Consider the following 12,163-nt stretch of genomic DNA (forward strand, 5'->3'; position numbering starts at 1 on the left):
TGAACGTAGAAGGGACAAGTATAAAGTGCGTGTTTTGCCATTAGCTTGCAAACGTAGTGTATTAGTGCGAACCTTCTCTTTTTTTCTAACCCAACTCGCAAATAAAAGTTTTCATTAAAAGTGTTCACTTATCTGGTGGCATTTTTGCTATAATCATGATCTGTAGCATCAGAAGTTTTTGCTATAATCATGATCTGTAGCGTGAGACGTAAAATCTCTAGTTCGCAGATCGAATCCGAGACGTAGCCGAAATTTTACTAATTCGAGGCCTATTTCTACTTTTTGTTATCGATATATCTATTTATTATCTATTATATATTTAAATGCGGGCTTGACTATCTCGCATGCTTAAACTTTTTCAACGTATTATTTTTGCGTGTTAAACGAAATAATGTTTTCACTCTTAAGCTATTGTATATTGCAATGCTTAAGAAGTTTTCTTAAGAGTAGTGAACGTAGTGAAGACTTGTATAGGTCTTGGTGATTTTTTTGAGGAATGCTATTAACTACAGATTTGCATTCATACATATTCATGCATTTATGAATGCACGTAGATATATATGCTTTTTTTGAGTTCAAATGAATTTTGTCTGCTTAACTACGTGATTAGAATTCTCTAGATTGTTCACTTCTAGTGAACAATAGAAATTGTTCACTAAATGTGAAAAGTTTCTAGTTTCGAAAATGGAATTTAAATTTAAGATTTCCGGCGGAATAAAATTTTTACACATTGATTCAGGTTTCAAGTTAGTTATTAATGTTATCACAAAAGCGCCAATCATAAATTGTTTTAGAATTTCAAAGAGCTTAAACGTCATCTATTTTTTTCTTGAAATTTTTTTAACAAAGTCAGTGTTTTTTTTTTGTTTAACCTGCGTTCCTTTCTCTGTTCCAACTATGTAGGATATGTTTTTGATTTTCAAGTGTTTTGTAAGGTTTGAAACTAGCAACTCAATAGTAGGATGATGTCAGGGTTTCCCCAAGCGTGGCGAATTGGGCATCCAATCAATCTATTATGTATTTAAATGCAGGCTTCACTATCTTGCCATGTTTAAGCTTTTTCAATGTATTCTTTCTGCACATTAAACGAAAGAATTTTTTCATCTTTAAGCTATCGTGTATTGCAATGTTTTTTTTCGATTTTCCAGCTTCAATTCGTTTAATTCACCAAATTTGAAATTAGCAACTTAATAGTAGGATGCCGTCAGTGTTTCCCCAGGGGTGGCGAAGTGTGCATCCAAGTATGAGTACCCATTTTTTTAGTTTACGAGATACGAAGATTCTTGGTTCTTTTTTGAAAATGTTCTGAAAGCTTAAATTAAAAAAGTTCACAAAGTGCTGCCATGGTACTCTCATGGGTTGCAAAGTTTCCTCCAAAATTGACTGCTCAATTTTTTTCAGTTAACAAGATAAGACGATTTTCAGAAAAAAATAAATTGTAAAATTTTACAAACTTTTGAAATTCCCAAAACTTATAGTCAAGTAGTGTCGAGGTACTCTCTAGGGTTGTAGATCTTGCCTCTAAAGGTTATTGCTCAAATATGTTTTAACAAAAAAAAACATTAATTTAAAAAAAATTTAACAACATGAAATTCTCATTCCTATGGATAGGTATTGTCGGATAACTTTCAAGGGTTCCATATTTGGCCTCGAAATATAACTGCTTAAAGCCTTTTGGTCTCTGAAAAAAAGTTTTTTTAATGATTATTCAATTTGCTCTCAAAGATCTTAGATTTGAAAACAAAACATTTACAAATCATAAAGTTCTCTACCCTATGGTGGATGTCTTCTGGGTGCTCCAAGGTGCTGCAAATCCCGTCTATACTGAGAACTTGTCAAATGTTTTTTAATTTTCGAGATATGACGATTTTTTATGATTTATTAGAAATTAAGATTTAAAAAAGTTCAGAAAAGTTCTAAACTCACAAACTTTCTAGTCAAGGTGCTGTCGAGGTACTACCAGGTGTTGCAGATCTTGGCTTCAAGGGTGACAGCTCAAATGTTTTCGGTGCCCAGGATATGACGTTTTATATGATTTTTCAAACCAGATAACCAAATTTTCTTACAATTGGACTTTCACAGCCCGTTAGCTAGGTACTGCCAGGGTAGTCTTAGGTTTTGCAAATCTTGCCTCCAGCTGTGATTGCTAGCTTTTAAGTTTTCGAAGTCTGATGTTTTTTCAATATTTTTCAAACAAACCTTGAATTTAAAAAAGTTCTCAACCTTATGTTTTCTCAGGGTGGTACACACAGAGATTGCAGAACTTTCCTCCAAGGATGTTTTTTCCATTAATCTTCTTCCTGATTTTTGTTGTTTCTTATATTTTTTCAAAAATGTTCAAAAACTTAGATCTAATTAAACTTCACAAAATGAAGTACTCAACACTATGGAGAGCGATTATCTCAAGTTATTTTCAGGATGTTTGTTATACGGCAATTATAACTCATGAACACCTTTTACTTTCTTAGATGTGAAGTTCTTACCTTTTTAGACATTTTTCCAAAGTGTTTTTCAAATGCTCTTTAAAATTTAATATTTCCTCTTAGGTGGAGTGATGTCACGTTTTTTGCAGCGGATGCGGCCTCTCATCCCATTTTATTGCCCAATTTTGTTATGTTTTCGTTATTGACGTTTTTTTTTTATTTCAAAAATGTTTATCGAATTTAAAATTATATTTTAAAAAAGTCCGATATTTCAATATAACTTATGAATCCAATTTTTGAATTTGACGATATCAAAAATGAAGCCAATTCATTAGTTTTTTAAACATGGAAAGTGCGTTTGTATGCACTTGGCCATTTTAGGGTTTTGAGTTATAAAAAAAAAAACGAAGATCCGAAACCCATTAGTTTTGGAGTTTTGACCATTTCAGTTTCAAAAACCTCCAAATTAAAATTTATTTATCATTGAGTTTGTGGAATCAAAACTTTATTGAATTGACTCGTCTATTGCGACGTTTGGATCTTTTTCGTTGTTGTTCGCATATATTTTATAGATAAAGAATTTTCACGTTCAATATCTGTTTGTAGCACCGGAGGTGCACTACGCTGTACTTGCACTTTATAGAACTACTTTTTGTTCGTGTGTTCGCTAGTTTCTGCAAAGCGCAGCTTCGCGCGAGCTTTATGAGTCATATGCGTACCTAATTTTGTACTACTTAGATTCGTCTGAAAAATATGAATTATGTTGCTGGTTTCACGATAACTTTTTTTTGCAGATTTCCCAGCAAAAACAAATAAACTATTGATCCATTTTCCTCATATTGCGTTAGGTTTATTGCTAAAGTGTCAATCCTAAATTATTCTACAAATTCAAGGAGCTTTAAGACCATTGTTTTTTCTTCAAAACTCTAAAATTTAAATCTTTTCAAAAAAAAACAAGTCAGTTTTTTTCCTGTTTACTTGCGTTCAGTGACTCTTTCACAACTGTCTGTTGACTATAAGCATAATCAGGATTCATCCAAAAATTAGTTAGCAAAGTGTGTGTGAGCTTTAAATTTAAAAAGAAGAGCTTTCAATTCAATAGTTATAATGTTCACAATATCGACTGGAACACAAAAAAAATATTCATTGCTCCTTTTTACGCTTGCGATTAGAAAGCGTTATCAAATCGGAATGTAGACTTTATCAAATCGGAATGTAGACTTTGTTCAGGTTAACAACTTTTTAACAAAGTCAGTTGAATCAATTGCCTTATGCTGCTGAGATGCTCAAATTTATGAAATTTTAAATAAAACTACTTCATCTAGGTAGTAAATAGGTGCAGTTCGTTTTGGTAAATAATTATTCATTCTATTATTTTTCTTGAAAAAGTTTCATTTTTTTTTCGGATTCATGGTTTTGGGCCTAGTTTCTGTCGGCTCAATTTCCGTTTTTTTAAATGGCATTTTTTGGTACTTATTTTCATCCGCTTGCTTTGTAAACTATGGAATTTATTTGAGTTTAAGTTTTTCTTACTATGATTGAAAATTCGGAAATTTGTCATTTTACCAAATTTGATTTCAAATAATTTTCATTTCTTAAAAACTTTTTTTCAATTAAACTTTTTTGGCTGAAATGGTATCAAATTAGTCAATTTATATTGCTTAGTTTCGATGCCTAGTCTCTGTTCGACAAAATCAAATTTTTTGAAAAGGTATGGAAGTGGGGTTTTTTAAGACGCTATCAATTTTTTTTTCATTTTTTGCCAATTTCTTAGATGAATAGAAACCACTCTTTCGATTTTCAAAGGTATGAATAAAAAAATCCTGCTAATCTGTAAGCCTGCATAATCTTCTAATCTCTGTTTACTTTTTCCAACAGTCTGCTGCCAAAAAGTCGGCGAGGGAGCATTTGACTCAAAATTAATCTCCCAAGTAATCTGCCCTGAATAATCGACTATGCTCAATTTTTTTAACACAAAAGTTATGACCCTCAAAAAAGTTAATATTGGGTTTTTGTACCTTTTTTCAACTATTTGACTTTTCTCGAAATCTCCTTTCCCATATCTTGAGTTCTTGCCTTCAATCAAAGCAACAGGTTGTGTGATTTTCTTCTGCATAAGCGGTGTTTCCCTAATAGTTTTTAAGCACAAAAGATATGGCCCTCGAAAAAGCTAATACTTGGTATTTGTACCGTTTTTTTGAATGTTTTTTTTTCTCGAAAACTAACCGGCCGGTTAGTTCTTAGGTTAAGTGTTCAGTCAAGAAACCTGATTGTGGAAATGTTCTCTACTTGCAAAAAATGTTAATGGATTTCGAAATGTCAAGTTTTTGAAAGTTTGGTCGTTTGCAGTTTTTTGGCTTTTCTTAGAAACTACCCTTTAAAATCTGAGATGCAGGGTACAATCGAAGGAACCGCTTGCGATAATTTTCATACAGAAGTGGCGACTCCTCAATTTTTTGTTAAAAAAAATGTGATATCTCGGGGAAGATTTTTGAAATTATCCATTTTGATTCGCTACAATAAACAACAATATCAAAAGCCACTTCTAGCTTTAGTTGAGCCCCTAGTAATCTTTCCTTGAGGCTTACGAACATTTTGATTCAGCTAGTTTTTTTTCTTTTCAATTTTTTCATTTTTTATCGTTTTCTTATTTTTTATGTTCGTGTTTTATCGCAAGTGGTTTTTCAACTGAACAATCACTAAAAAGCTTTGAAATTCAGAGCAAGGTGATGGATTTTTCCTTAGACTCAAAATCTAAATGTAAAAAAAAGCTACCACTTAACTACTTTTTCAATTAAAATGTATAAAGCACAATTGCATACTTCATATTTTTGTTCTTTTTCCTTTGGTTCCTTGAAAGTTTTTCCTTTTTGTGTCGGCTTCGTTTAATTGAAAAAATCTACCTAAAAAATTTGGCAAAGAAAAAACTCGCAATCTAAGAAAGCTCTAATTGTTTGAAAGAAATTTTCGAAGAAAACGGAAAGTTTTTGACAAAAAACATCAAACCCCATCGAAGATCTTGACTCCCTTAAATCAAAAATAAATAGATATTTTACCTCCGATCATTTTTGCAAATTTCTCGGTGTTTGAAAATGGCCAATTGGCAAAGCTCTAAATTAATTTATGCGCGTTTAAAAATTATTGTTTCATTATCATGAAAGTTTAATGCGAACTATTTTTTGTTTGACAATATCCAGCTCAAAGCAATCGCTCAAAATTAAATTGAGGCTAGCTAATTGGTCGTATTAGTTTTGTGCGATTCACGTTTCTACATTTGGTCTTTAATTTGTCAAAAATTCATAGTTTTTCAATATTTGATTTTCTTAAAGGGCAGTCGGAACATTGCAATGCTCCTAATGAATTCATCATGATATAAGCATACGGACCTATGCAGTGCGCTGATTTAACTTAACCGGACAAAACGAACAACATTTGAAAATCAAACTCGTTTTTTCAATCTGGAGTACAAAAGTTGGTAAGAGTTTCACCAAGACTAATATGGTGCAATGTTTTCTCCGAAATTTTCATCCAAAATTTTACCCCAAATTTTTTTAAATTAATCAAGAGTTACGCTTAAACTACTTTGTTAATTGATGATAAAATTATATCAAAAGAAGCCTCTTACATAGCTCAGCAAAGTTTTAGCAGGTTAAATCTCCAAAAACTTGTAGAAAAATGTTTGTGCTTGATAGTTAAGAAATGTGATTTTACTTTTTAAAACCCCAAAATCTATGCTTAAAAAAATTTTAAATAGTTTGCGCAAATTTTTGGAGATTTAACTCGACAAAAACCTTTTTGGACCGTGTAAGAGGCTTTTTTTATATAAATTTACCATAAATAAGGTGGTGCTTTTTTCCAAACTTCTCATTTTAAATTTGGTGAAATTCTAAACACATTTTTGTCTCTTGACTTAGAACTGGAATATTATTTTTTGCTTGATGTCAGTCAGTTTGTTAAACTAAACTGACTGACATCTACAGCCGAACACCAAAGAGTCAAAAGCAACGTCAAAAAAAATAGGTTTTTTGCCCATTAAAATTTTTTGCCCTCAAGCAGAAGCTTCACTTTGCTCTGAAAAATATTGCTATTTCATGATAAATCCATGGTCATTTTCTTACAGATTAGAGCGATAACGTACCCACGGGTAAAACTCCTAGTTAGCGAAATCGTCCGGTTCTCTTACAAGGCGTTTACTTTCGCGTCGGTGATTACTTGAAAAAACTGAATTTTATTTCCTTGACCAAGATATGAATACGACATGTTTAACTTCTGCAAATTATATAATGAAATATTTGCTCCAAAGTTCACAGAAAAAAAGTTGCTTTCGATTGTAAAGTAAGCGGTTTATTGAATTTCTCACGAGTTAAAATATCTAATTTGGCACTTTTTGTACTCTGAAGGCAAAACTTAATTTCCTGTATTTTTTAAAACGGGTTGCTTTTTCAGTAATTAACAAGAGATGAAAAGGATTCTATTGTGGTCTCTGCTTAGAAAACTGACCCGACTGCCTTTGCGTAACAAAATTGATCATTAGTCCTAAAACATTGAAGCTCTATCATATGATAGTCGGTCTCATTTTCAAATCTACTTTCAAGTCCTTGTTAATTTGAACTATTTTTTTTTCATTTGTTTTAACTCATTGTTCAACTCTTTTAGTGTAAAAAAGAAACGCATTCAAAGTTTTCGGACTTGAGAAAATTTGAAAAAATATTTGAAAAAGCTTTTAATGAACCTAACTGTCTTTGTCTTGTCATTTTTGGGGCCTTTGAGAAATACCAATGGTAAACCAACTGAATAAACGTTTCGGGATAAAATGCACAGAAAGACATACTAAAAGATTTTTTTGTTCCCAATTTCAAAGAAAGTGAAAAATTATTTTTGCTTGTTGTGGTTGTTTTTCTCCAGACCAATTTCGAGTTTTAAACTTGCCATTTTGGACTGGATTTGTTTATATTATCTACAATACTCAGTTTTTCAGCTCTGAAATTTTTTTTTGTTATGGTCTTTTTTGTAAAGTTATAGGGGTATGAAATTTGCTAATTTAGCCAATTTGGGCAATGAAAGTTGCTAATTTGGTCAAATTCTACTTTCAAGTCCTTGTAAATGATAATTAATTTTTTTTTCATCTGTTTTAATTCGTAGTTCAATTGATTTAGAGTAAAATGCATTCGCATTCAAAGTTTTCCGACTAAATAAATAAATTTGAAAAATGCTTGAAAAAACTTTTAATGAATTTAATTGTTTTTTTTCTTGTCATTTTTTGGAACCAATAAAAATTACAAATGTTAAACTAACTAAATAACATTCTCCAGGACAAAATATACGAAAAGACATGTTAAAAGATTTGTTTTTGTTCCGATTTTCAAAAGAGGTGACAAAATTTTTTTGCTCATTGTAGTTGTTTTTCTCCAGATCTTTTTAAAAATTTCAGCTAACAATTTTGGACTGAATTTATATTTTTTTAAAAGTACTCATGTTTTCAGCTCTGAAAGATATTTTGCTAGCTAGCTAAAGTTATGAGGGTATAAAAGTTGCTAAGTTGGCCAATTCGGGATAATTAACTATATATATCGTAAGCTCTTCAAATCGTTACAAATTAAATTGAGGCGAACAAATGGCTCTGGTTAATGTGTTACCAGACTCAACAAATGTCAGTTTGTATTTTCATCGCATGAGGTGGGGGACTAATAAACACTTGTATTTTTGCATAAAGACAAGTGTTTGAACTTTGTGGCCTCTTATCTCATTGTTTGAGGACTGGAAAAATTTTTTGTGTGCGTGTGTGTTCTTGGGCGAAAAATGTTTTAAGCTTTTCATTTTAGCTTTGAGTTTTTTGTGATTTTTTTTTGGCATGAAAGGTTTCTGCTCAGGTATTTCTGGCTTTGTTACCGATTGGTAAATAGAAACTGAAACTCAATCAACTGTCCGCGGCATCTGGCATAGAAGTAACACAACTGCTTGAAAACACAACTGCTGGCATAGAAGTAACACACATGCTAACTGTTCGAATCTGGATGTAGACTTGTTATTTTTGCAAAATAGAGTTTTGTTATTTTCCGGACTATCGCACATTCAATTATTTTCGTCATTTTAGTTTGCAAAGCCCAATTTTTTTGAAGGTTCAGCTTCTTCCAAATTGCTGTAACTCACAAGCTGAAGTAACAATAAATTTGACTCCATGTAACAATATTGACTAGAGACTGAAGCAGATCAAAATAAGTAAGATTTCCAAAAGTGGAATAGTGAATCTTAGACTTTTTGCTGGAACAAATTGGGTAGCTTTGTGTAATAGTTACTATTTTGGTTCGTTTGGTGAATCACCAGATAAAATCTTGAAGTAACTTTTTTAAAATTCTGTTCATTTGCAAGCGCGAAGCGTAGTTTCTTTTACACCAGCTCAGCGTAGTGTCTAAATAATAAGTTAAGGTTTGTTTCTACTTCAAATCGTAAATTTCTAAAGCTGGTTAAAAACCAATGGAAAGACCGTCTACTCCCTTGTATGCCGTAAATTTTGCTAGACTCTTTTTACCGAATAACACGGCATTCGAAACTTGCAGTTGGGGGAATTTTTGACTCATTTCTTGAATATATGTTTTTTCATTTTCTCAAAAACTACCCCATGAAATCTGAAATTATCAAAAATCTTAAAAAAGAACAAGTCATTGGAACCTCAACTGCATAAACTGCTACGCCATGTTTTTGTAGAAAAGAAATTATGAACTTCGAAATACATATTTTCTTCGAAAATATATTTTTTTGTCGAAATCTACCTTGCTGTACAGGGAAACAGAGATCAAAGTTTCAATCGCATGACACGGTGCTGGGAATCCTCCTTGCATAATTGAAAACGGCTCCGCCTTGTTTTTGTGGAAAAGCTACAGATATATAATTTGTCTAATTTTGAAGTTTTAACCCTTTTGGAAAATATCGACTTTTGCCCATTCTGCCAAACCTGAGATTCAGAGTTCAATGGAAAAAAGTGGCAGCCTTTCTGTCTGCATAAGCAGCCACGCACTTATTCTTTGTAGAAAAATAGATTTGACTTAGGAAAAGTCTACTGGTTGAAATTTTGACCATTTTTCAAAAACTTTTGTTGGAAACTACCCTGCCAAACCTGTGAGTAAGGGTTGAGATGAAACATTTAGGTGCGTGAAAACTGTCTGCTGTAGTTTTTGCTATGCAGTATAGGAAAACAATTTGGTTTTAGAAAAGATTTGGATTTTTTGTTGTTTTTCTGGAAAACTACGGTGCTAAATTTGAGATTAAGGTTGAAACCAAAGAACAAGTGTGTGATCAACCACAGCATCAACGGTTCTACTAAATTTGTCAAGCAACTATTAATGGAGGTTAAACGTGAAATATTTGATTATTCAACTAGTTTTTGAATTTATGGCCATAGAAAGTGTCAAAAATTGAGGTTTTGCTCGTTTTTTGGAAACTTTTTGACTTTTTCAAAAAGTACTTTGCCAAATTTGTTATTAAGTGTACAATTTAAAAAATAGTTCGTGCAGATGTCTTGATCTAGCTGAATTGCCCTAATTTTGAATAAAAAACTTTTGCACAATAAAATGAAGTTTTTTGAAGACCTACTTGTTTTTTTGGGAAACTTGACTTTCCTCAAAAGCCACGACTTTAAATCTGATAATAGTGATTCAATCAAAACAACAGATTGCAGATTGTGCAAATTTTCTCTGCACAAGAAGTGTTGTTCTACTTTTTGAAGTAAAACACTTATGGCTTTAGAAAATGCCCAGTTTTTGAAATGTTGCTTGTTTTTTGAAAAGATGGTTCTGAAAATGTAACCCACCGCTCAAAGGAAAATAAAAGGAATCCGTTCAATAAAAGGAAAACGTGCTATGAATTTTCGTTTTTCAAACGACTAGGCCCCATTATTTTAGAAAAACAACTTTGAACCTAAAATGTTATTTTTCCGCAATAGTGAAAGTTCTGGTTTACTTGAGAATTACCGTGCCAATTGCTTAATGGAATCTGCAATCAACTGTGGCAAGGAATCTACAATGGACCTGATAACCATCCAATGAGGGGAATTTTGACCAACTTTGTGGTCGTCGCTCAACTTCTCCAAAATGTCAATTTTGAGGTTAAGAAAACAATCAAACGGAGATTGTTTACTGATTCCCTCGCTAAAACTTTTTCAGTAATTTTGATAACCAATCAGCCAAGAACTTTTCATTTTTTGACATTTTTAAGAGTACGCATAATGTTTTGCATCAAATCAATTAAAACTATCAATGCATTAAATCCAGCTGTGACTGGACCCCTGGTCTGTTTTTTTTTGGTGCATTAACATCATATCTTAATTGATTTTTTTGGTGGCTGCTGTCTGAAAACTGTAACGTATCAGGGCGCAGACACTAGGAAGAGTGATTCCTAATATCGAGGTCGAGGTTTCAATACCGGAACCTAGCATAGTTTTGTCTCATAGTTTTTTCTTTTTTTAGTGTTCGATCTTATAATATCTACTTTTTGTATTTTTTTTGCTTGTGTTTGCGAAGTGCAGTTTCGTTTCTGTGTATAATTTAGGGTTCACGCTCTTCTCTGTATGTCCATAATTTTTACGTTTTATTTATTTGATGATCAAAATAAATGAATATGTTGAAATTGTTCTAAATATACTTTCTGATTGATTAAGGAGTGATAATATTTGGTTCTTCCATTTCTGCTGGTTTTTTATACACAAACTCAACCAGTTTTGCTGAAAAAACATATGTTTGAGTAAACTATTTTGAAAGTATAGTTTACAAAAATGGATTCAAGAACTTCTTATAAAATCATCAATTGTGTGGATCCGAGTGAAGGAAGAGGCAGTAATTTTTAGAAATTGAAAGAAAACTTTCATAAATTTGTGATTTTCTCAAGAATAAAGGACAAAAACTAGAATTTTCAAACAATTTTGAGGCATCAATTTGAAGCCCACGAGTTCTTTAGTTTCTTGGGATCAAATGTTGTATCATGTTTTTGTTCTTCAAGCTCTACAACACTAACGAGTGGTACAAGTCCATCCAATGGTATCCGGTTGGTTTGTAAAATGCTTTATTTGAATCATCAAGCCCAACCTATGGAGTTTGAGTGTATGCTTTAGCAACAATTTATTGGTCATTTGTAGTAAGCATTCCATTTTCCACCTTAGATACGGGGGTAATTTGAGAATATTATGAGGAGTACTTTACTGGAAGTCAATGGATTATGATAGTAACCAGAACAGGGTAGAATTTAAGAAAACACACTTGTTATAGAGAAACCAAATTAATTAGGATTTGCTTTTTGGATATGAGTATGTTGTCGATGTATGAGAGTTTTTGAATGATCGTTTGAAACCACATTTTTGTGATGATAAAATCAAAAACATTACTTGACACAGACACAGCCATTGTCACTGTAGATAGCCAGGATGTCATTCAAGAATTAAAATATCTAGGCGGATATGTTTGACTTTTAAATCCTAATAAAAATCATGATTTATTTAGCTATAAAATGAAACACCAGACTTAGTTTAATTAGATGAAATTTTTGCATTGCGAATAAAAGATTTTGCTTTTAAATGTGAAACAAAGACTCAGCTAAAATAAAGATTGAGTAAAACTCAATCAAAATATAATACTTTTGAGAAATTCTATAGTCCTTTTCTTGGAAAAGAATATGAAAAACACGTCTTAAAGAAAAAAAAGAATATCAAATGTTTTTTTTCTACAAAAGCAGAATTTTAAAGAATAAAAAGA

Source organism: Symsagittifera roscoffensis, chromosome 1 (assembly GCF_963678635.1).
Source record: "Symsagittifera roscoffensis chromosome 1, txSymRosc1.1, whole genome shotgun sequence".
NCBI lineage: Eukaryota > Metazoa > Xenacoelomorpha > Acoela > Convolutidae > Symsagittifera > Symsagittifera roscoffensis.